Below are 26,627 nucleotides of genomic sequence, written 5' to 3'. Positions count from 1 at the left end.
ACCACCACTAGATATTATTGTAGAGCATGCTGGGAGTTGTAGTACCACCACTAGCTATTATTGTAGGGCGTGCTGGGAGGTCTAGCACGACTAGCTATTATTTTAGGGCATGCTGGGAGGTGTAGTACCACCACTAGATATTATTGTAGAGCATGCTGGGAGGTGTAGTACCACCACTAGCTATTATTGTAGGGCGTGCTGGGAGGTCTAGCACGACTAGCTATTATTTAAGGGCATGCTGGGAGGTGTAGTACCACCACTAGATATTATTGTAGAGCATGCTGGGAGGTGTAGTACCACCACTAGCTATTATTGTAGGGCATGCTGGGAGGTGTAGCACGACTAGTTATTATTTTAGGGCGTGCTGGCAGGTGTAGTACCACCACTAGCTATTATTGTAGAGCATGCTGGGAGTTGTAGTACCACCACTAGCTATTATTGTAGGGCATGCTGGGAGGTGTAGCACGACTAGTTATTATTTTAGGGCATGCTGGGAGGTGTAGTACCACCACTAGCTATTGTAGAGCATGCTGGGAGTTGTACAACCACTAGATATTATTGTAGGGCGTGCTGGGAGGTGTAGTACCACCACTAGATGTTATTGTAGAGCGTGCAGGAAGGCGCAGTACCATCAGACATTATAAAACATGTTGGGACTTGTGGTGCCTCCATCAAGTGTACTTGGTATTTGTTAGTCCTCCTTGAAAACACAATATTATAGGGCATGCTGGGAGATATAGTTTTACTACCAAACCATTATAGACATGCTGGGAGTTGTGGTTCCTCCCTCCCATTATTGTTAGAAGACATGCTGGGAGTTGTGGTGCCTCTTCTATAGTAACATATCCCTCTTAGCCTGGTAATAGTTCCTTTCCAGCCATGGTGAAATCTGCCATATGTCGCCCTGCCCTTGCCATGTTGTGCGATACATGTGTCGGCACACATGTGTGTTCTGTTTATTTACATGTAATCAGGACGGCTGTCCTCACAAGTCTCTTCCTGCTGTGACGTTGACGTGACTAATTTCTTAATCATGACCGGGGTGTAAAGTGCAGGTTGGCACCGTGATGTTGGTGGGGGGAGGGGGATGGATTTGGCACAGCACATGGTGGAGGGTGACGGGTATTCCTGTATGGGCCCCGGGTGTGGTGACGGGGAATGTTCCCGGGCGTGGTGACGGAGAACCAGGGTGAGATAAACACACACACCATTCTATTCACGTTGTTTTGTTCCATTTTGTTTTTAGTTGGGCAAATGTCCAGCAGAGGATTCTGGGAGTCCGGGCAGCGCTCAGTCTGGCACTCGGCCAGACCCCTCCCGATGGATGCCTTTCTGTGTTGCTATGGAGACCTTGAGATGAGCGCAAAACTGACTCCACCCCAGGAAACACACTTAACCCCTTCCAAGGACCAGCATGACAGAGCGATCATGTCCGCCGCAGTCATTCGAGGCTGACAACATCGGCGAAAAAAGCACAACCTATGCGTTTTGTAAATATGTAGGGTAACCGGACAGAGACAGCTCTGCCCAACATTTACATTATTAGTAGGAGACTGAACTCTGCTTTCCAGAGGTTAAATTATAACTTCAATATGGGAGGATGAGCGGTACTACAAAGCGTAAAACAGGAGATCAGATTATAGCCCAGCGCAGAGTACAAGGGGCGGGGGGCTGGGGGAAAGAGTATGTAACTAGAGACCAGTGAGATGTCAGGGAGGCTGAGGACAAGATGGAGGAGGAAAGAGGACAAGATGGAGGAGGGAAGTGGACAAGATAGAGAAGGGAAGAGGACAAGATGGAAGAGGAAAGAGGACAAGATGGAAGAGGAAAGAGGACAAGATGGAGGAGGGAAGTGGACAAAGATAGAGAAGGGAAGAGGACAAGATGGAGGAGGGTAGAGGACAAGATAGAGGAGGGAAGAGGACAAGATGGAAGAATGACGAGGACAGGATGCAGGAGGGATTGAACAAGGTGGATAAGGGCATAGGACAAAAAAGAAAGAGGACAGGATGAAGGAGGGAAGAGGACAAGAACGGGGAGGGATAAGGACAAGAGGTATAATGATTAGATAGAGTAGAGAAGAGGACAAGATGAAATAGGGAAGAGGCCAAGATAAAGAACAGCATGAAAGGGGGATGAAGACAAGATGGAGGAGGGAAGAGGATAAGAGGGATAAGGAAAAAAAAATGGAGGAGCGATAAGGAGAGGATGAAAGCAGTATAGGTGAGAGAAGAGGAGAAGATTAAAAAGGGGTGAGGAGATACTGAGGAGGGATAAAGAGAGAGACAAAATAGAGCGGGGATACGAAGACACAAAGAACAACATGAAGGAGGACTGAGGCCAACATAATGGAGGGTAAACAGAGACTGAAGACAACATGGAGGAAGGATGAGAAGCAACTGGGGACACTATGGAAGAGGGATAAGCAAAGACTGAGGGCAACATAAAGGAAGGTTGAGGAGAGACTGATGAATGATGAAGACTAGGGACAATATGGAGGAGGAATAATAATAAGAAACTGGGGACAACATGAGGAAAAGATGAGAAGGTACTGAGGATAGCATTGAGGACACATAGGGGAGACTGGGGACAACATTAGAAGAATGAGGAGAAACTCAGGAGGACATGGAAGAGGGTTGAGGAGAAACTGTGGATGACTCAGAGGAGGGATGAGGAGTTAATGAGGACTACATAGTGGACAATTGAGCAGAGACTAAAGACAACATGGAGGATCAGGAGAAGCCAAGGGTAACATAGAAGATGAATGAGGATAGACTGAGCAGAGATGAGAAGAGACTAGGGACAATATGGAGGACCAATAATAAGAGACTGGGGACAACATGGGGGAAAGATGAGAAGAAAATGAGGATAGCATTGAGGACACATAAGGGAGACTGGGGACAACATTAGAAGAATGGGGAGAAACCCAAGAGGACATGGAAGAGGGTTGATCAGAAACTGTGGATGACTCAGAGGAGGGATGAGGAGTTAATGAGGACTACATAGTGGACAATTGAGCAGAGACTAAAGACAACATGGAGGATCAGGAGAAGCTGAGGGTAACATGGAAGATGAATGAGGATAGACTGAGCATAAATAAGAGAAGACTGATGATAACATGGAGGAAGAATGAGGAGAGACTGATGACAGCACAGAGTCTAGATGAGGTCAGACAGAGGACAGTATGGAGGAGGGATACGAGTAAACTGAAGACAACATGGAAGATGAATGAGGATAGCCTGAGCCGAAATACGAGGAGACTTATGACAACATAGAGAAAGAATGAGGAGAGACTGATGACGACAAACAGAATAGATGAGGAGAGACTGAGGACAGTATAGAGGAGGGATCAGAGTTGAAGACAACATGGATAAGGGATGATGAGAGGACAACATGTAGGAGGGATAGAACGAGCACAGTATGGAGGAAGGGAAAGGAGAGACAACATAAAAAAGGGATGAGATACTGAGGACAGGATGAAGGAACACTGTCCATGAAGGAAGGATAAAGATAGACTAGAGCTCCATGTACAGTACACTGGGCTTAAAAAAAAAAGAAGTCAGTTTCCTTGGCAGAAAAAAATGCTCATATAGAGAGTTTTTTTAAAACAATTTAGGAGACTTTAGAGGTTTTTTTTGTCAGAAAGCTCCAATCCGAAACACAAACCAGAAGGATTTTTTTCCTGCTTCTAATCGCTGAGCTCAAAATATGCCTCTAATCGTCCTAATGTGCATAGACACATAGGATAACAATGAGCTGCTTCTACAGGGAAAACACAAAACTCCTGTAGAAGCAATGATTTTTAGACCAGTGTGCATGGAGCACACTTGTATAAAGTACTCAAAACCCATACTTGAGTAAAAGTACAAGTGCTGTATCAAAAAGTGACTTGAGTAGAAGTAGAAGTGCTCTATCAAAAAGTGACTTGAGTAGAAGTACTAAAGTATTCAACATTTTTGTACTTAAGTATTGCAAGTAGTTTTTTTCTAAATTTTGCTACTCAAGTACTGAAAGTAAAAGTACCAGTAGTTTTTTAAAAAAAAATTTGCTACTCAAGTACGGAAAGTAAAAGTACAAGTACTGTGTTATGTAGTTATTAAAGAAAGAAGTCAAAAGTTTGAACATCATATTGTTTTTTATTATTTCAAATGATTAATCAAAAGGACAATCACAATTCCTTTGGCTGTAACTTTTTGTAAACAAAAACAGATAAAGTATGTCCCTCCCTTCCCCGTTTAAAGCATCCCTCCTTCTCTTCCCTGCATATTTTTTTTTCTCCACAGCTTATTGGTGCGCAAAATCATATATAAACCAATGTGATATACAACAATATATTCCAATCATGAAATAAAGGAAGAGTGTATGAAATCAAAGTCAATAAAAAGTCCATATATATATATAATGCCCTAATACCATATATATGTGACAAAACAAGATGAATATATTTTCAAAGGTGCAGGAATCAAACAGGTGCTATTCCAAATAATACGTGCAGACTCCTCCCACCTTGTGGATTTCCCCCTTACCTGGCGGATGAAGGTAAGTGCAAAATAATATCCAAATAGACTCTTCCAGTGAAACAAAACTGCAAAACCTGTGCTCTCAACTTCCAGTGAAAAAAGCAAAAACAGCCTCTTACCAGAAAGAAGGTCTATGTACGCTTGTGACTCCTCTGTTGGGGAGGTTCTCTTTCCCCTTAACAGCAGATATGTAGACCATTTTATTTATACATACAGTAGCATTTATTTTCGTATGCGCTGATTTACACATGACATTATACCCTTTTTTTTAAACTTCATGAAACCTGCCATCTACTGTTCTGGCAGTGGTCATTTTTATAATTGTAACGAGTAACTATGCAGCACGAAAAAAAAAAAATATCGGAGTAGAAGTATTGAAATCATCGAAAAAATGTAGTGAAGTAAAAGTGGAAGTAGGAGAAAAAAATTCTACTCTAGGAAAGTACAGATACCGCCTTTCCGTACTTAAGTACAGTAGTGAAGTAGTTCTACTTAGTTACTATACATCTCTGGCATGGAGCCTAAGAAAGACAGAAATGCAGGATAGGGAGAGACTGAGGAGAACATGGAGCAACATCGAAGATGGATGAGGAAAAACTGTGAATGGTATGGAGAAATGCGTACGGAATGAGGTTCAGTAGAGACAACATGAAGCAAGGATGGAGAGGGACTTAGGACAACATGGAGGAGTGATCAGTGGAAGCTAAGGGCAATATGGAGTAGGTATCAGGGCAGTGTTAATTTCGTAGACTAAAATATATTTTATGTAGACTAAATTAAAGTGATTGTAAAGTGTCGTTAATTAAAAAAAAATAATAATAATAATAACAAACATGTTATACTTCCCTCCTCTGTGCAGTTGGTTTTGCACAGAGTAGCCTGGATCCTCCTCTTCTCGGGTCCCTCTTTGGCTCTCCTGGCTCCTCCCTCCTGTTAAGTGCCCCCACAGCAAGCAGCTTGCTATGGGGGCCCCCGAGCTGAGTCACAGCTCCCTTTGTCCATTCAGACACAGACCCACGACCCGCCCCCTCTCCTAATTGGCTGAATGATTTTGATTGACAGCAGCAGGAGTCAATCCAGCCACGCTGCTGTCTCATATTAAAAGTCAGCAGCTTCAGTATTTGTACTTTCTGAAGAAGCCTGGAGCGCCTCTTTAATACCATGAATAATATAATATGTTATTTGATTTTTACTCCAGGAGTATATAATGAGTTTGTAAATTCTAGAGAAATGCCTAAAGTGTTACTAAACCCACAACATTAAAATCAGTCTGTATATGCAGTAAAGCATGCTTGTTATACTCATTGTGGAACCAAAGGGGTTAATCCTCTGCATTGTGTAAAAAGGCTGTTTAATCCTGTCTACTCTGATCCTCTCCTTCTTCCACTGTCCCCAATCTATCTGCATATAGTACAGAGCCTTGGGGCACTCTGCACATGCTCAGTTTGGTGTGTATTACTAGGGAGTTTTTATTTTTTTCTTGGGAGGGTGCATGTGATCAGCACAAGGCCAATCAGCGATGTCCAGACAGAGTCAGGGGTCATGCAGCCTCATAGGTCAGTCAGAGGAGAATGAAAACTCCTCTTACAAGCTTTAACCAGACACTGATAGAAGTCATAAGACTGCTATACTGTATACTGCTGATGAGAAAAGGTATTTAGCAGTTTATATTTACTAGATTAATGGCATTTCTGTGTTCTTTGTGAGACCAGATACAGTAAATGCAGGCTCCTGGATTTAGCAACACTTTAAATAATGCATTCCAATTTAACTAAACCCATTAGATTTAGTCGACTAAAATGATTTTAGTCGACTGAAATATCCTGGAAATTTTAGTCGACTAAAATACGACTAAAACATTTTAGATGACTAAAACTAAAATGGCATTTTAGTCAAAAGACTATGACTAAAAGAAAATCGAAAATTTAACGTAAAAATTAACACTGCATGAGGAGAGACTGAAGACAACATGGAGCAGGGATGGAGAGAGACAGAGGACAACAAGTTTTAGGCTCCATTCACACTTGTGCGACTTGTCATGCAACTTTGGACATCAAAATTGCATGACAAGTGGTACCCATGTTTTCCAATGATAACCATTCATATATGTGCGGCTTAGGCTCTTTTACACTTGTACGACTCCAAAGTTGTGCCGACTTTGGAATAGAGACCGACCGATTATCGGCAAAGCCGATATATCGAGGGCCGATCTGCACACCAAGGTGACCGATATTGCTGATATTTCGGGAAAGTGCTTGTACCGGAGTGATGCCTGCAGCTAGAGGCAACCCCCAGTACTGGCGTCCATAGCCGACGGTCGGCTGTCTTGTAATGACAACCGATGCGGCTGAGAAGCTGCTCGGCTGTCATCACAAGGAGCGGGAGGGGACGCCCCACCCTCCTGTCGCCTTCGGCAGTTCGCCCGAGTCTGCCGTCCCACTGGGAGACCCGGGCAACCAGCCTGCATGGCCACCGAAGAGATGACCCGATCAAAGCCGCATTCGACTTTGATCGGGTCTCCATGTAAAAACCCAGAAGTGATGTCATGATATCACTTCCGGGTACTGGCGCGAGATTAAAAAAAATGATAGCATTCAAAACAGCCAAACTTGGCGTTTTGAATGCTTTTAAGTGCAGAGGAGGGGGTTGGGGCCTTTCAGACCCCCAGATACCTCCACAAGAGTACCTGGGAAAAATAAATAAATAAATAAAATGTTTAATGTACGAAAATATCGGCCAATATCAGCCGATACCGATATGCGATGACCAAAATATCGGTATCGGCAAAAAAAAAAAAAAAACAATATTGGTCGATCACTACATTGGAGTGCAACTTTGACGCAACTTTTGATGGGTGCAACTTGGATGAGACTTTGGCTTTGACAAGTGATAATAGACAACTGTTGGACACAAGTTGCATTGTATAATATTCAGGTACGACTTTCATGCAACTTCTGAGGCTTAACATTGAGGTCTAGGGCTCTCAAGTTGCATGAAAGTCAGACCAAAGTAGTGCATGAACTACTTTGAAGTTGCTGCAACTTTAAGTCGCAAATATATGAATGATTATCATTGGAAAACATGGGGAACGACTTGTCATGCAACTTTGATGTCCAAAGTGGCATGACAAGTCGCACAAGAGTGAATGGAGCCTTAAAGTTGATGCACTACTTTGGTCCGACTTTCATGCAGTCGTACCTGAATATTATACAATGCAACTTGTGTGCAACAGTTGTCCATTATCACTGGTCAAAGCCAAAGTCATATCCAGTTCGCACCCATTCAAATTCTCATGAAAGTTGCACCCCAAAGTCAACGCAATTTTGGAGTCCTACAAGTGTGAATGGAGACTTAGGAATGTGGAAAGACGGGGGGACAATATGGAGTAGGGATCTGGAGAGACTGAAGACAACAACATGTAATAGGGATGACAGAGACCGAAGACTGCATGGAGGAGAATAAGGCAAAAGTTCACCCTACGGAAAAATGGAGGAGATAGCTGTGGAGCAAAACTGAGCTGGCTGAGGAGAGCAGGAATAGAAATATGTTATATTCACAGGTTTTAATAAAGGGCACCTGTTAGAGAATTACAGTATCTAACAAAAGTGAGTACACCCCTCACATTTTTGTAAATATTTTATTCTATCTTTTCATGTGACAACACTGAAGAAATTACACTTTGCTACAATGTAAAGTAGTGAGGTTACAGCTTGTATAACAGTGTAAATTTGCTGTCCCCTCAAAAAAACTCAACACACAGCCAATAATATCTAAACTGCTGGCAACAAAAGTGAGTACACCCCTAAGTACAAATGTCCAAATGGGGCCCAATTACCCATTTTCTCTCCCCGGTGTCATGTGACTCGTTAGTGTTACAAGGTCTCAGGTGTGAATGGGGAGCAGGTGTGTTAAATTTGGTGTTATCACTCTCACTCTCTCATATTGGTCACTGGAAGTTCAACATGGCATCTCATGGCAAAGAACTCTCTGAGGATCTGAAAAAAAAAATTGTTGCTCTACATAAAGACGGCCTAGGCTATAAGAAGATTGCCAAAACCCTGAAACTGAGCTGCAGCACGGTGGCCAAGACCATACAGCAGTTTAACAGGACAGGTTCCACTCAGAACAGGCCTCGCCATGGTTGACCAAGAAGTTGAATGCACATGCTCAGCGTCATATCCAGAGGTTGTCTTTGGGAAATAGATGTATGAGTGCTGCTAGCATTGCTGCAGAGGTTGAAGGGGTGGGGGGGGGTCAGCCTGTCAGTGCTCAGACCATACCCCGCACACTGCATCAAATTGGTCTGCATGGCTGTGGTCCCAGAAGGAAGCCTCTTCTAAAGATGCACAAAAAAGCCCTCAAACAGTTTGCTGAAGACAAGCAGACTAAGGACATGGATTACTGGAACCATCTCCTGTGGTCTGATGAGACCAAGATAAACTTATTTAGTTCAGATAGTGTCAAGCATGCGTGGCGGCGGCAACCAGATGAGGAGTACAAAGACAAGTGTGTCTTGCCTACAGTCAAGCATGGTGGTGGGAGTGTCATGGTCTGGGGCTGCATGAGTGCTGCCGGCACTGGGGATCTACAGTTCATTGAGTGAACCATGAATGCCAACATGTACTGTGACATACTGAAGCAGAGCATGATCCCCTCCCTTCAGAGACTGGGCCAAAGAGCAGTATTCCAGCATGATAACAAACCCCAAACACACCTCCAAGATGACCACTGCCTTGCTAAAGAAGCTGAGGGTAAAGGTGATGGACTGGCCAAGCATGTCTCCAGACCTAAACCCTATTGAGCATCTGTGGGGCATCCTCAGACAGAAGGTGAAGGAGCGCAAGGTCTCCAACATCCACCAGCTCTGTGATGTCATCATGGAGAAGTGAAGAGGACTCCAGTGGCAACCTGTGAAGCTCTGGTGAACTCCATGCCCAAGAGGGTTAAGGCAGTGCTGGAAAATAATGGTGGCCACACAAAATATTGACACTTTGGGCCCAATTTGGACATTGTCATTTAGGGGTGTACTCACTTTTGTTGCCAGCGGTTTAGACATTAATGGCTGTGTGTTGAGTTATTTTGAGGGAACAGAAAATGTACACTGTTACACAAGCTGTACACTCACTACTTTACATTGTAGCAAAGTGTCATTTCTTCAGTGTTGTCACATGAAAAGATATCATAAAATATTTACAGAAATGTGAGGGGTGTACTTACTTTTGTGAGATACTGAATGTGGCCTCCACTGCTGAACTCTTTTAATGCCTGTCATCCTTTTCTTCAGTACTTTCTGAGTCATTTAACTGATCTGCATATTTGGTTCATATTTATGACTCAGAAAATATTATAGGATCAGCAGAATATCTAGGGAACTAAAATCGTTTAAAAGCAGGTCAGCAGGTTTCCCCGTAGGGCATTTCCAATATTTTCTAATGGAAATGTGCTAAGTCAGGGAGAAGTATTACCTTTACTGGAGCTCTGCTCGCAGTAAACACCCCCCGGCAGTATGTATGCTGTGTTCTAGCTGGGGGTGTTCTTCTGTTATGATAGCAAAGTAGATGTAAACCCCCAACTAGACGGCAATAAGGCTCCTCTGTGTAATGTGAAAAGCAAACAATTATTATTATTTTTTTTTTGGAAATAAAATTTTTGTGTTCACATACAGTATATTCCCTTTTGTTACATCTCAGTGCTGCTGTTTCCTCGCTGCCTCTTTGCAGCCACTTCCCGTCTACATGCACTGCAATGGCTGCATTGCATTTCTCTGTGTATTTCCTGATGGTACCGGTGGACCATGCCTGCATAACATGAAATAGCCACTTGTAGTCTCCACCAGAGGCCGTGCGAAAATGCAGGAGCACAACTGTGAGACAGCGACTTGATAGGAAGTGCCTGAACTAGGGGCATTCTTGGCAGGATCACCAGGGCTTATTTTAACCACTTGCCCTTCAAAAGATTTACCCCCCCCCCCCCTTTATGACCAGGCCATTTTTTGCAATACGGCGCTGCATTTTTTTAACTGGCGGTTGTGCGACGCTGTACCCAAATAAAATTTTTATTCTTTTTTCTCCCCACAAATAGAGCTTTGTTTTGGTGGTATTTGATCGCCTCTGCAGTTTTTATTTTTTGCGCTATAAGCAAAAAAATTGGGACAATTTTAAAAAACAATATTTTTTACTTTCTGCTATTAAAACATTCCCAATAAAAAAAAAAATCTAATTTATTCATCAATTTAAGCCAATATGTATTCTGCTATATATTTTTGGTTTAATTAAAAAAAAACACGAAAAGCGTATATTGAGTGGGTAGAGCAAAAGTTATAGCGTCTGCAAACTATAAGATATTTTTAAAATAATTTTTTTTTTTTTTACTAGTAATGGCGGTGATCAGCGATTTATAGCGGGACTGCGATATTGCAGCGAACAGTTGAGACACTAACTGACACTTTTACACAAAAGTTATAGCGTCTACAAACTATGAGATTTTTAAATTTTTTTTTACTAGTAATGGCGGTGATCAGCCATTTATAGCGGGAGTGCGATATTGCAACGAACAGTTGGGACACTAACTGACACTTTTGACACTTTTGCGCAAAAGTTCTAGCGTCTGCAAACTATGACATTTCTTATTTATTTATTTATTTTTTACGAGTAATGGCGATGATCAGCGTTTTATAGTAGGACTGCGATATTGCAGCGAACAGTTGAGACACTAACTGACACTTTTGACACTTTTTGCGCAAAAGTTATAGTGTCTACAAGCGATGAGATTTTTTTTATTTCTTATTTTTTTTACTAGTAATGGCGGTGATCAGCGACTTATAGTAGGACTGCGATATTGCAGCGAACAGTTGAGACACTAACTGACACTTTTGACACTTTTTGCGCAAAAGTTATAGCGTCTACAAGCGATGAGATTTTTTTTTATTTCTTATTTTTTTTACTAGTAATGGCGATGATCAGCGACTTACAGTGGGACTGCAATATTGCAGTGAACAGTTGGGACAATAACTGACACTTTTGACACTTTTTGCGCATAAGCTATAGCGTCTACAAACTATGAGATTTTTTTTTTTTTTTTTACATTTTATTTTTTTTTACTAGTAATGGCGGTGATCAGCGACTTATAGGGGGACTGCGACATTGCAGCGAACAGTTGGGACACTAACTGACACTTTTGACACTTTTTGCCCATAAGTTATAGCGTCTACAAACTATGAGATTTTTTTAATTTTTTACTTTTTATTTTTTTTAATAGTAATGGCGGTGGTCAGCGACTTATAGTGGGACTGCGATATTGCAGCGAACAGTTGGGACACTAACTGACACTTTTGGCGCAAAAGTTATAGCGTCTACAAGCGATGAGATTTTTTTTTTATTTCTTTTTTTTTTTACTAGTAATGGCGGTGATCAGCGACTTATAGTGGGACTGCAATATTGCAGCGAACAGTTGGGACAATAACTGACACTTTTGACACTTTTTGCGCATAAGTTATAGCGTCTACAAACTATGAGATTTTTTTTATTTTTTACTTTTTATTTTTTTTAATAGTAATGGCGGTGGTCAGCGACTTATAGGGGTACTGCGATATTGCAGCGAACAGTTGGGACACTAACTGACACTTTTGACACTTTTTGCGCATAAGTTATAGCGTATACAAACTATGAGATTTTTTTTATTTTTTATTTTTTTTAATAGTAATGGTGGTGATCAGCGACTTATATTGGGACTGCAATATTGCAGCGAACAGTTGGGACACTAACTGACACTTTTGGCGCAAAAGTTATAGCGTCTACAAACGAGATTTTTTTTTATTTCTTATTTTTTTTACTAGTAATGGCGGTGATCAGCGACTTATAGTGGGACTGCAATATTGCAGCGAACAGTTGGGACAATAACTGACACTTTTGACACTTTTTGCGCATAAGTTATAGCGTCTACAAACTATGAGATTTTTTTTATTTTTTACTTTTTATTTTTTTTAATAGTAATGGCGGTGGTCAGCGACTTATAGGGGTACTGCGATATTGCAGCGAACAGTTGGGACACTAACTGACACTTTTGACACGTTTGGCGCAAAAGTTATAGCGTCTACAAACTATGAGATTTTTTTTTTATTTTTTACTTTTTATTTTTTTTACTAGTAATGGCGGTGATCAGCGACTTATAGGGGTACTGCGATATTGCAGCGAACAGTTGGGACACTAACTGACACTTTTTTTTGGGAACCAGTGACACTAATACAGTAATCAGCGCTAAAAATATGCACTGTCACTGTATTAATGACACTGGCTGGGATGGGGTTAGAAGTCAGGGGCGATCAAAGGGTTAACTGCGTGCCTAGCCAGTGTTTGTGCACCGTGTGGGAGGTGCTTTTACTAGAAGAAGGCATTGATTCATGTTCCTGTTTTGCAGGAACACAGAATCAATACCTTCCCTACTAACAGAACGGGGATCTGCCTTGTTTACATCGCCATTCTGGCTCTCCGCCTAATGATCGGCGGGTGCACACAGATCAGCTTCCTCTGTGTCAAATCACAGCGAGGGCGGGTCGCCGGCAGCGCGCATGCGTGCCCCAGACCCGGAAGTGTCCGATCACATACTAGGTAAAGGATCTGGTGCAGAGCGGCTGCCCTGACACAGCATATGTGCGGTGGGCGGTCGTAAAGTTGTTCATAAAAGCTGCATATTTAAAACGATTTAAAATACTTTTGGAATGACATGATTTTTGGATGTACTTAACCAGTTCTGGACCGGAAGGATTTGCCCCCTTTATGACCAGGCCACTTTTTGCAATTCGGCAGTGCGTTACTTTAATGGAAAATTGCGCGGTTGTGCGACGCTGTGCCGAAATAAAATTGATGTTCTTTTTTTCCAACAAATAGAGCTTTCTTTTTGTGGTATGTGATCACCTCTGTGATTTTTATTTTTTGCGCTATAAACAAAAAAATAGCGACAATTCTGAAAAAAGAAAAAAAAAAACAATATTTTTCACATTCAGCTATAAAATATTCCTAAATTAAAAAATCAAATTTTTTCATCCTTTTAGGTCAATTTGTATTCTGCTACATATTTTTAGTAAAAAAAATTGCAATAAGCGTATTTTGATTGGTTTGCGCACAAGTTATCATGTCTACAATCTAGGGGAAAGATTTATGTCATTTTTATTTTTTTACTAGTAATGGCGGCGATTTATAGCGGGACTGCGCAATGCGGTGGACAGATCGGACCCCAAACTGACATTTTTGACACTTATGGGGGGGGGGGGGACCAAAGACATTACTACAGTAATCAGTGCTAAAAATATGCATTGTTACTGTAATAATGACACTGGCAGGGAAGGGGGTTAACCTAGGAATGATCAGAGGGTTAAATGTGAGCCTAGGGGAGTGTTTACTAACTGTGGGGGGAGGGGCTTGTGAAATAACCATAGAGACATGTAATCCTATATAGAAGGATCACAGGTGCACTGTGATCATTGCAGGGAGAAGAACGGTCAGCTGTGTTTACAACAGCTGACCGTCCTTCTCTCTCAGCGGGGTGCCCGGCGTGCTCGCCCCCCCAGCAGCAAGCCTGCGACCGATGTAAGGGCTACGTCGGTTCGCGCAGGAGGGCCAGCCTGCTGCAGTAAATGTGCCACAGGTGGTCCGGAAGGTGTTAAAGCGGAGTTCCACCCAAAAATGGAACTTCCGCTCACTTGCTTCCTCCCCCCCTCCAGGGCCACATTTGGCACCTTTCAGGAGGGAGGAACGGGTACCTGTTTTTGACAGGTACCCTTCCCCACTTCTGGGAGACGGTACTGCGGCACCTTCCCTCGGAAGTCTGGCCCCCTTCTCCTTCCCCTGAGCTGAGCCAATCAGAATGCGCAGTGCGCTTCGCGCATGCGCAGTAGGGACCCATCCGTGAAGCCTTCACTGCCGGGTCCCCTTACCGGCAATGGCGGCGGCAGCACCCGACAGCCAATGGAAACATTGGCTACGGTGCCAACATCTCTGGACTCCAGGACAGGTAATTGTCCTAATAATAAAAGTCAGCAGCTATAGTATGTGTACAGTATGTGTAGCTGCTGACTTTAAATTTTTGGAGGAGGGGGGTGGCAAACTCCGCTTTAACTAATACATTTTAGTTGTGCTGCAAGACACAAATGGGGATGGATGGATGGATGGATGGATGGATGGATTTTGTTGATCTAAGAAAGGACTCATTTCTGGTGTTCTGTCACTTTGTAGGCAATGCAGGAATTATTGATATAAATATAAATGTAATAGTTTCCCTTGGGATTAATAAAGTGTTCCGAATCTGAAGCGTTGTATTATTGTTCTTGGTGAATTATGGGTGGTAGATGGAAGGATTTGTATAGATTGCCTCCATAGTTCTGTGGGTACAGTCGTGCCCCCCGTGTCCTGGAGATGGCACACAGGACGGTGCTGGTAGTGAGGCCAGCATCAGGCAGCAGGGTGAGATCTTCGGCGTCAGGCTGCTGCCTGCACATGGCACCGGAGCTCCGAGCAGACGGTGAGTCTCCAGAGCCCACGCCTGCACAGCAGTTCGAAGAACAGGGGCCGTGGCCCTGGCTTGTACAATTCGACGGCTCCATAGCTGGCTCTCTCAAAGCTGCTTTTACATATTTGGCAGAGGCTATGGAACTCGTGACATGTCTGACCCCATGTGAACTGCGTTGGCTCCGGGAACAGCCCCTTCTCCTGGCTGACTCCACACGAGTACAGAGCAACCATTTGTGGAGCTGATGGCAGGCAGTATCGGGTGCCTCTGGCACAGCAGTGAGCTGCGATTGTTTTCCTGGAACTTCACAGTCTGACAGATCACCAAGATGTGCTCCTGCGTCTGTCAATAAACACGCTGCGCCCACCCTCCCACCTGCTGCGGCGGCCATTTTCTCTCCTGCTGCCTGCGAGTGCAAAATGATGTCAGCTCATCTCCGAGGAGGAACAGAGTGCAGAAAACATGCCGCACTGCCAAACTGATATAAACCCCTATTGCCACCGCAGAATTGCACAGCGCCAAGATGAGACGCTCTCCCAGGATTTGGCAGCCATGATGGCGTTGTATGAAGGCGGTGGTAGAGGTCACTTCTTCACAACAGTGGCATCTCGTTATGAGTTCTGTGAACTCTACAGTAAAATGACAAACACAATTACTATTGCATTCATTCTCACTGTGTATAAATAAATACCTGTATGATAAATACGATATCGGACCCAATATGTAATATATATATACTGTATATATATACTGTATATATATGTGTGTGTGTCCCGTAAAATGTCATCTGTACTGTTAGAGGTAAGCTGTATTGATCAGGACCCTCATACCTCCTGTTCCCTATTAGATGTAAGCTGTAATGAGCAGGACCCTCATACCTCCTGTTCCCTATTAGATGTAAGCTGTATTGATCAGGACCCTCAGACCTCCTGTTCCCTATTAGATGTAAGCTGTAATGAGCAGGACCCTCATACCTCCTGTTCCCTATTAGATGTAAGCTGTAATGAGCAGGACCCTCATACCTCCTGTTCCTTATTAGATGTAAGCTGTAATGAGCAGGACCCTCATACCTCCTGTTTCCTATTAGATGTAAGCTGTAATGATCAGGACCCTCATACCTCCTGTTCCTTATTAGATGTAAGATGTAATGAGCAGCCCCTCATACTTCCTGTTCCCTATTAGATGTAAGCTGTAATGAGCAGGACCCTCATACCTCCTGTTCCCTATTAGATGTAAGCTGTATTGATCAGGACCCTCATACCTCCTGTTCCCTATTAGATGTAAGCTGTATTGATCAGGACCCTCAAACCTCCTGTTCCCTATTAGATGTAAGCTGTATTGATCAGGACCCTCAGACCTCCTGTTCCCTATTAGATGTAAGCTGTAATGAGCAGGACCCTCATACCTCCTGTTCCCTATTAGATGTAAGCTGTAATGAGCAGGACCCTCGTACCTCATGTTCCCTATGAGATGTAAGCTGTATTGATCAGGACCCTCATACCTCCTGTTCCCTATTAGATGTAAGCTGTAATGAGCAGGACCCTCATACCTCCTGTTCCCTATTAGATGTAAGCTGTAATGAGCAGGACCCTCATACCTCCTGTTCCCTATTAGATGTAAGCTGTATTGATCAGGACCCTCAGACCTCCTGTTCCCTATTAGATGTAAGCTGTAATGAGCAGGACCCTCATACCTCCTGTTCCTTATTAGATGTAAGCTGTAATGAGCAGGACCCTCATACCTCGTGTTTCCTATTAGATGTAAGCTGTAATGATCAGGACCCTCATACCTCCTGTTCCTTATTAGATGTAAGATGTAATGAGCAGCCCCTCATACTTCCTGTTCCCTATTAGATGTAAGCTGTAATGAGCAGGACCCTCATACCTCCTGTTCCCTATTAGATGTAAGCTGTATTGATCAGGACCCTCATACCTCCTGTTCCCTATTAGATGTAAGCTGTATTGATCAGGACCCTCAAACCTCCTGTTCCCTATTAGATGTAAGCTGTATTGATCAGGACCCTCAGACCTCCTGTTCCCTATTAGATGTAAGCTGTAATGAGCAGGACCCTCATACCTCCTGTTCCCTATTAGATGTAAGCTGTAATGAGCAGGACCCTCGTACCTCATGTTCCCTATGAGATGTAAGCTGTATTGATCAGGACCCTCATACCTCCTGTTCCCTATTAGATGTAAGCTGTAATGAGCAGGACCCTCATACCTCCTGTTCCCTATTAGATGTAAGCTGTAATGAGCAGGACCCTCATACCTCCTGTACCCTAATAAAGGTAAGGCTTGATTCACATCTATGCACATTGCTTTTTAACGGTTCTGCAGTGCTTTTTGCTGTGCTTTCTGTGTTTTTTAGCACGTTTTTGCCGCAAATTTGCATTTTGTGTTTTTTATGCTTTTTTTTTTCTGGTCTGATTTACGCGGGGAAAATCGTTGTAAAAACGCACTACATGCTTTTCTGCAGCTTCTCAATTGAAGTCCATTGAACCAAAAAAAAACAAAAAAGCACCATTTTGCTTTTAAAAAGTCCCCGACCCTTTCCAGAAATGCAGAGGCACAAAAAATGCTTTGATGTGAACGTGTTTCATAGGAACCTATGTTAAAAAAATGTCCTGCGTTTCTGCAAAGCATGAAAAAAACGTATTGGTGTGAATGGAGCCAAAGCCGGGGGTGCTCAGTCTTTTACAGAGCGTGTATGAGATCTGCCGGGATTATGGAGGACCGGCAATCATTCAGGAGAGTGGCGTGCACCCGAAGGAGGCTGTGCGGGCTGCCATAGGTTTGAGGTTGCAGGCGACGGGTTGAGCATGCCTGATGTAAGCTGTTATCATGAGAACTGTAATGTCTCTTGTCCCTTTTTAGATGTAAGCTGTAATGAATAGGACCCTCATACCTCTCGCTCCCTACTACATGTAAGCTTTATTGACAAGGATTCTCATACACATTTTTCTCTATTATACTGTAAGGTGGTAAAATAGCAAGCTCTCTGTACAGATGGTTATGGAGTATTTCTATTTTCAAACCCAGCAGCTGTAAACCAAACTATAATCCACATATAGACAATAGTAATATAATAAAAAATAAATAAATAAAATAAAACAAAAAAATAAAAATATGCAGCGCCATAGGACCTAAAAGTATAACTAAAGCGTGTCGAGGGATAGGGATTGGAATGTCAGTTTTTATTGCTATTTGTGTCCCTCATTAAGGAAAGTCACCCTCTTTATTTTGTCAAATTTCCCAAATTTTGGGTTGTCCCTAGAAAAGGCATAGAGCGAAAATCTTCCTATGGGGACACTAGTTCTGATGACCTGGGGGGTCCCCAAGGAATTCCCTTAATTTGCAGGGATTTCCTCTCACTTCCTGTTTGGCTATGGGACAGGAAGTGAAGGGAAATCTCTGCAAAGGGGCACAGATGGCGAAAAAAAATCTGACAGGGGATATAACCCTCCCTTACTCTATCCAGAATAAAAAAAAAAACAGTTTTGCCTATAATTCTACTTTACCCACTTTCATACCGGGCCAATTCTGGCATTCCTCTCCTACATGGAAAAATGTATAACTTTTGTGCTAGAAAATTACTCCGAACCCCCAAACATTATATATATTTTTAGCAGAGACCTTAGAGAAGGGATCTCAAAACTACGGCCCTCCAGCTGTTGGGGAACTAAAACTCTGACATTCACAGACATGACTAGGAATGATGGGAATTGTAGTTCCTGAGCAACTGGAGGGCCATAGTTTGGAGACCCCTGCCCTAGAGAATAAACGGTTGATCGTTGCAATTTGTTATGTCACAGGGTATTTGCGCAGCAATTTTCAAACCCATTTTTTTGAAAAAAATACACTTTAATGAATTTAAAAAAAACACATTATTTACCTCAGTTTTTTTGTATAATGTGAAAGTCTGAAAGATAATTTAACGCAGAGGAAATAGATACCTAACATGTCTTTAAAATTGCGCACACTCGTGGAATGGCGCCAAACTTCAGTACTTAACAATCTCCATAGGTTACACTTTAAAATTGTTTACAGGTTACCAATATAGAGTTACAGAGGAGGTGTAGTGCTGGAATTATTGCTCTCGCTCTAACGTTTGCGGCGATACCTCACATGTGTGGTGCGAACGCTGTTTACATATGTGGGCGCAACCTATGTATTAATTGTTATTATTTATCTTATTTTTACACTGTCCCTTTATTTTTTATTTTTTGATCATTTTTATTCCCATTACAAGAAATGTAAACATCCCTTGTAATAGGAATAAGGCATCACAGGTAATTTTTATGGAGACATCTGGGGTCAATGAGACCCCAGATATCTCCTCTACCCTCCAAAACATAATGTAATAAAACATAAAACAACATCAATCTATGCTTTCCAGGAAAAAAAAACTGGCGGTGTTTACATCTGCCAGAGCAGGAAGTGACGTCATGATGTCACTTCCAGCCTCCCAGGGTCATAGAGACGGCCAGCTCTATAGTAATTCGGCTTCCTGATTGCACAGGAGAGCCCGGAAGGGCACCGGACTGAATACCTGCTAGGATGGCTTTTACATTACAAGGAAACGTCGGCTGAAAAAAAAGATATCTCTGTAGCTGCACCCATCATTCAGATATTACCATTTCAACCTAAGGACATCATATGAACTTCTTGGGCGGGAAGTGGTTAAAACATTAAACATACACTATATTACCAAAAGTATTGGGACGCCTGCCTTTACACACACATGACCTTTAATGGCATCCCAGTCTTAGTCCGTAGGGTTCAATATTGAGTTGGCCCCCCTTTGCAGCTATAACAGCTTCAACTCTTCTGGGAAGGCTGTCCACAAGGTTTAGGAGTGTGTCTGTGGGGCCGCTGGATGCGCGGTATAAACTGTATATAGCTGAGGCAACATACAGCATGCCGCACTGTGTTCCAGGTTGGAGCTATACATGAGCAGTTACTTTACTATCGAATTGAAATCCAGACAAATGTTTCGTTTTCGGAAATTTGGATGTATCAGAATTTCCAAATTACAATAACAAGTTTAAACTAATCCAAAATAACGGAAAAAAATTTTTTGGGATGGGATCAGAATTTGAATAGTTTTCAAATCGATTTGAATAGTTTTCTAATCAAATTCGAATAGTTTTCAAATTAAAATAATTTTCGATTCGTTTTCAAATTTCCGAAAATAATAAAATAGAAAATAAAGGAATAGAACAGAAAAAATAGAATAAAGTAGAAAAGAATATAATTGAAAATAAAAGAATAGAATATAATAGAGTAAAACAGAATACAATACGAAATAAAAGAATAGAAAAAAAATAGAACAGAAAATAAGGGGATAGAATAGAAAATAAAAGAATTGAGTAAAACGGAACACAATAGAGTAGAAAATAAAGTAACAGAATTAAATAAAATAGAAAATAAAGACAAAGAATAAAATAAAAAATAGAATAGAATAAAATAGATATAATAATCTTCTCAAATTTGAATTTCGAATAGAATAAATTGAAATTCAATAGAAAAGAAAAAAAGAATAGACTAGAAAAGAATAGAATAAAATAGATATAACCATCTTCTGAAATTCGAATTTCAAATAGAATAAATTTGAATACAATATAAAAGAATAGAATAAAATAGAAAGTAAAATTAAAAAAAATAAAACAAACAATAGAATAGAAAGAATATAACCACTTCCCAAAATTCAAATATAATCAATTTGAATTCAAATAGAATAGAAAAGAATAGATTAGAATACAAAATAAAAAAATATAATTGACTGGAATGGAAAAGAATAGAATTGAAAAAAATAAAAACCCAACAAAATAGAATAGAAACAATATAACCATCTTCTGAAATTCAAATTTAGAATAGAATAGAAAATAACAGAATATAATTTACTGGAATAGAATAGAAAATAGAATAGAAAAAACAATAGAATAGAATATAACCATCTTCTGAAATTCAAATAGAATACATTTTTTGATTTATTCTTAATGTAAAGGTAATGTAAAAATATTGACACCCCCAGATTTGTTTGCAGATCGCAGTGCGAACTGTGAAATGGTGCAGGAATCAGATCACATAGGCGTGAACACTCATGCGATCCGATTCCAGTGCAAACCAAAAAAGGGTCCTGCACCATTATGGTGCGAATGCGGTGCGATTTCAGCCATACATTTTGTATGGCTAAAATCGGATTGCACAGACATCGCTTGTGATCTGCACAGCAATGCGGTGCGAATCACATGTCTGCCATTGCACTAGAATTAAAAAAATGGAGACCCGGTCAGAGCCGAATGCGGTGTCTTCTCTTCGGCAGCCCTGCATGTAGGATGCCGGGTTTCCCGGTGGGACAGGAGCCGTGGAAGGCAGCGGGAGGGGGGGTTATAAGGACCCTTATACCTCATTTATCCTATTATGTGTAAGCTGTAATGGTCAGGACTTTCATGCCTTCTGTTCCCTTATAGGTGTAAGTGATTTTATTTATTACAGGACCTATATAGCGCTGTAAATTTATGCAGCACTTTACATATATATTGCACATTCACATCAATCCCGGGTCATAAGGAGTTTACAATCAAAGGTCCTGATCACATTCATACATACTAGGGCCGATTCAGACAGAAGACAAATAACCTACTAGCATGTCTTCAGAGTGTTAGAGGAAGCCACGCAGGCACAGGGAGAACATGCAAACTCCAGGTAGGTAGTGCCTTGGTTGAAATTTGAACCAACGACCCGAGTGCTGCCAGATGGAAGTGCTAACCACTTTGCTGCCCTTTAGCAGGACCCTCATCCCACATATTCCCTTATATCTCTAAGTTATAATCAGCAGGTCCCTTATCCTTCCTGTTCCTTTATAGGTGTAAGTTATATTCAGCAGGACCCTCATACCCCCTCTTCCCTTACAGGTGTAAATTATAATCAGCAGAACCCTCATCCCTCCTGTTCCCTTACAGGTGTAAGTTATACTCAGCAGGACCCTCATCCTTTCTCTTCCCTTATAGGTATAAGTTGTAATCAGCAGGACCCTCATCCCGCCTGTTCCCTTTTAGGTTTAAGATATAATCAGCAGGACCCTCGTCCTTCCTGCTCCCTTATAGGTGTAAGTTATATTAAGCAGAACCCTCATCCTTCCTATTCCCTTATAGCTGTAAGTTATATTCAGCAGGACCCTCATCCTTCCTGTTCCCTTATAGGTGTAGGTTATAATCAGCAGGACCCTCATCCTTCCTGTTCCCTTATAGGTGTAGGTTATAATCAGCAGGACCCTCTTTCCTCCTCTTCCCTTACAGGTGTAAATTATAATCAGCAGGACCCTCATCCCTCCTGTTCCCTTACAGGTATAAGTTATAATCAGCAGGACCCTCATCCTTTCTGTTCCCCTGTAGGTGTAAGTTGTAATCAGCAGGACCCTCATCCCTCCTGTTCCCTTACAGGTATAAGTTATAATCAGCAGGACCCTCATTCCTCCCCTTCCCTTATAGGTGTAAGTTGTAATCAGAAGGACACTCGTCCCTCCTGTTCCCTTTTGGGTGTAAGTTATAATCCGCAGGACCCTCATCCTTCCTGTTCCCTTATAGGTGTAAGTTATAATCAGCAGGACCCTCATTCCTCCTGTTCCCTTTTGGGTGTAAGTTATATACAGCAGGACCCCCCTCCTTCCTGTTCCCTTATAGGTGTAAGTTATAATCAGCAGGACCCTCATTCCTCCTGTTCCCTTTTGGGTGTAAGTTATATACAGCAGGACCCTCATCCTTGCTGTTCCCTTATAGATGTAAGTTATAATCAGTAGGACCCTCATCCTTCCTGTTCCCTTATAGGTGTAAGTTATAATCAGCAGGACCCTCATCTCTCCAATTCACTTATAGGTGTAAGTTATAATCAGCAGGACCTTCATCTTTCCTGTTCCCTTATAGATGTAAGTTATAATCAGCAGGACCCTCATTCCTCCTGTTCCTTTATAGGTGTAAGTTATAATCAGCAGGACCCTCATTCCTCCTGTTCCCCTATAGGTGTAAGTTATAAAGCTCTAATGAGTAGGAACCTCAGACCTCCTGTTTGGAGTATGTAGCTGTCATACTGCCTTACATAGAATGTGATGACATTGGAGACATGAAAGATAATAATGACATCCGGCGTAGGAATCAGCCGCTTGTAGTGATATAAATCAGTAAGAAATGTTCAGATTTTAGACCGGTTATTTTACCTTCAGATACCCCGCAGGGGAAGAAAGACTGACAGCAGCAATTCAGTCTATTGTAATATTTTTGCTACTTAGAGAACTTCCTGGTTCCTGTGCAGTTTTTGGCTTTGTTCACACATGTCTGACACAGATCAGCCCCCCGCTGCAACCTCTCACCCTATGACTTATTAAAAAATGATAATGTTACAGTCTGATCTCTGGGGGATTGGACATTAAGGCCCCGTTCACACCGCACACAACGGGAACTCTCACCCGTGCTGCACATAGGGCAGCCTATTCACTTGAATGGAATGCCCTATGTGTTTGTCGCAAAAAGAAGCTCCGAACAAAGTTCGTCCTTAGCCAAGCGCGATTTTACTTACACGTTTTGCCACTACAAATCACATTGTATTACAAGATTCAAGATGAATGCCACCCAAATGCACGTGGTGCATTTTGCCATGATTTGGAATTTGCCCCTGATTCAGGAAAGGCTTCCTCATGCACAGACTTGCCATTCTGCGGTCCAACAGCGGTCTTCTTCCATTCTGTTCAGCAGTAATGCCATAGTTGCCAACATTTGAAAAACATTTCCAGGGACACTTTGCAGCACAGCTATCAATTACTTACCACACCCACTTCCATGAAGCTCTGCCCACTCCACATAATGAATCTCCGCCTACTTATCATCAGATTATAAGGTCTACTCAATAAAGAGAGAATTACAGGACATTGTAAAGGGAATTTTAAACTTGAGGCCAAAGTAGCAGATCCAAAGAAATAATAATGTTAATGCGGCGCTAGTCCTATAAATAAAGTCCCAAGTAACAACTAGACAAAGAAGTCCTTCAGTGTCCACTTCAAAAAGAAGGTGTAGAAAACCGCAGGCCCCGAGAACCGCCACCAAGCACACTAATCACACTGCCTCTTACCAAATGAGAATGACCCCCATTACAGAGATCCGGTATGGCCAAATGTACGAGAGCAGAGAGCGATCCTCCTTCAGATGATACAGGGCTCACAGGTTCAACCAAATAAAAGCTCATAAAATAGAAAGAAAGACACTCTCATAGCGCAGACTGCATGTGACTTTTTAATTGCACGCACGGTTAAAAACACTTACAATACTGTGAAACAAAATAAGCATCTTAGCTAAAAATAAGCGTTCCTCTCCGTGCAGCGCTGTGTTCCGAAAACCGCCAAGAAAATGGCCACCACGTTTCCTCCACGTATCGGCGTGCGTCACCATGAGCGCCATCCGACGCGTTTCGTCATCAGCAGACGTCGTCTAGGGGTTAGTAGCAGAGTTGGAATAATTCTCCCATTCAGCTGCACTACTTCTACCTAAAGTTTAAAATTCTAATCACAATTTCCTGCAATTCTAAAGTGTCAAATGTGCTCAGGTGTGACCATACAAAAAATGTAAATATAAATGAAGTGCAAAGTGTAAATAAGTACATTGCCAGGACAATGTAAATTACCCGGGACAGGCTTCTATTTGCTGGGACTGTCCCGGCAAAAACGGGACAGTTGGCAAGTATGTAAGGCCTGTCCACCACCGACATTGGAGGAAGAACGCATGTCACATGACATATAAATGACTGCTGGATTTAAGATATGTATAATGGGAATAAAAATTTTAAGGGGGGTGCAGGGTTGAGAAGTGTTTAAAATCTGGAGTTGGTCTTTAATACCGTCCTGCCCCCCCCCCCTCCCTCCCAGTAGCCCTTCAACTGGAACATTGGGACAGACTTCCCAATCACGTGACTGGCTGTCACATGATCAGGAGCCCATCCCATTGGTTCCTGATCATAAACAGAGACTGTCTGTAACCAAACAATCACTGTGCTATCTCTCAGCACCGACACCTTGGTCCCCAAGACTGCATATGTGCGCTCAGTGGTCATTAAGGCCCACCAGCCCTGCTGCCACACACATGCATTGTGTGGTTGGCAAGAGGTTAAGGAAGCATAGCTTTAAGGATATCAATTTTTAGGGTACTATGAAGACGATCATTTTTGACCTTCTGAAAATGCTTGTTGCCAGGCTGTCTCTGGTCTTATACTCCATAAGTCTCTGACGCAAAAGAAGGGTGCTTCAAGTGAAGTTATAGGAAAGCCAGGAATCCTGATCTACACACTTGTTCCTGTTCAGTGTCTAAAACATTGGAAACCAGAGGACCGGCATGGCAGCCAGTATTTTTAAAAGGAGAGTTCAGCAATGACCATCTCCACAGGTGTTCCTTTATAAAATAACTGTACCTTTAGCAAACTTGTCCTTTATTTAATCCACCCCGCTAAGTGTAGCTCATCTGGGTTAATGAGAAATTAAAAACCCCAAAGTATTGGGATTAATATAGCGCTTGCTAGTATTCAGGGTAGAGCAATTACTTGTTCATGGGCTGAACAATAAAAGCGGCAATAAAGTGGTAATGAATATTAAATGTGAATAAATAGATAAATAAATAAATCTTATTGTAGATCATGTGCCTGTGTTATACACAATAAATATGCATAGACAAATCTCAATAAACATCAACCTTAAATAAATACTTTGGTTAGCATAAAGTGCAGATTAAGTGCCAAAATTGGTGCCAAAAATGTCCTAATAAACAGTTCATGGGTGACTTAAGCCCCGTACACACGCAATGATTATCGGCCGACCGATCGTCCGTCTTTTGTCCAGAGTTGTGTTTTGTTGGTTGGAATGTGCCTAGACTGCACACAAATTTTCTCGCCCAACAAAATTCTACTTCAGAAGTGATGTCATGTGTTGGTTTGCTTTCTTTGTGTTCTTTCTTCTCTGAGCATGCCCAGACTTGCTCATTAGATTTTTCCCTGTCGAAATCTGTACTGACCGCACGAAAATCGGCCGTGTTTTAACCGCAGACAAAAATTTTATAGACTGCAAACCAGATTTTTTTCGGCCGAAAAATCAGAGTCGGTTGTCGGAAGCATCATACTAACAAGCCGAAAATCGGCAGATCGGTCGTCGGACGAAAATTCCCTGCCGATTTTCGACGCGTGTGTACGAGGCTTTAGTGCATGAGTAAAAGTTTTTAGTGCCAGGTAGGGGAAAGTGCAGGTGCTTAGTGTTGGGTCCTCCAGTAGTCCAACTGCTGGTGTTTGGGCGTGACTTGGAATAATGGGGGTTTACACTCACCAGAGGTAGTGGGTCTTAAATACCTTGTGGTAAAAAGACCTTTTGAGCTTGTGGCTTTCTGAGCCTGAGAGGTGACTGCTGAGCCTTGTAGTTCCCTGTGATCCGGGATCGCTCCCTTGGATGAACTCGATCCTCCAGGTCCGATAATAGGGAAAAATAAAAGTGCTCCAATAGTGCAGTACCGTTAAAAAGGTAGCCTTTATTAGGTAGTGCTGATAAATAGTACAAAACAGTTTAAAAATGACTGCTGCG

Source organism: Pelophylax lessonae (genome assembly GCF_965119305.1).
Source record: "Pelophylax lessonae genome assembly, chromosome: 13".
In the NCBI taxonomy this organism is placed as follows: Eukaryota; Metazoa; Chordata; class Amphibia; order Anura; family Ranidae; genus Pelophylax; species Pelophylax lessonae.
The sequence above is the reverse complement of the archived record's forward strand: the minus strand, read 5'-3'. Positions refer to the sequence as shown.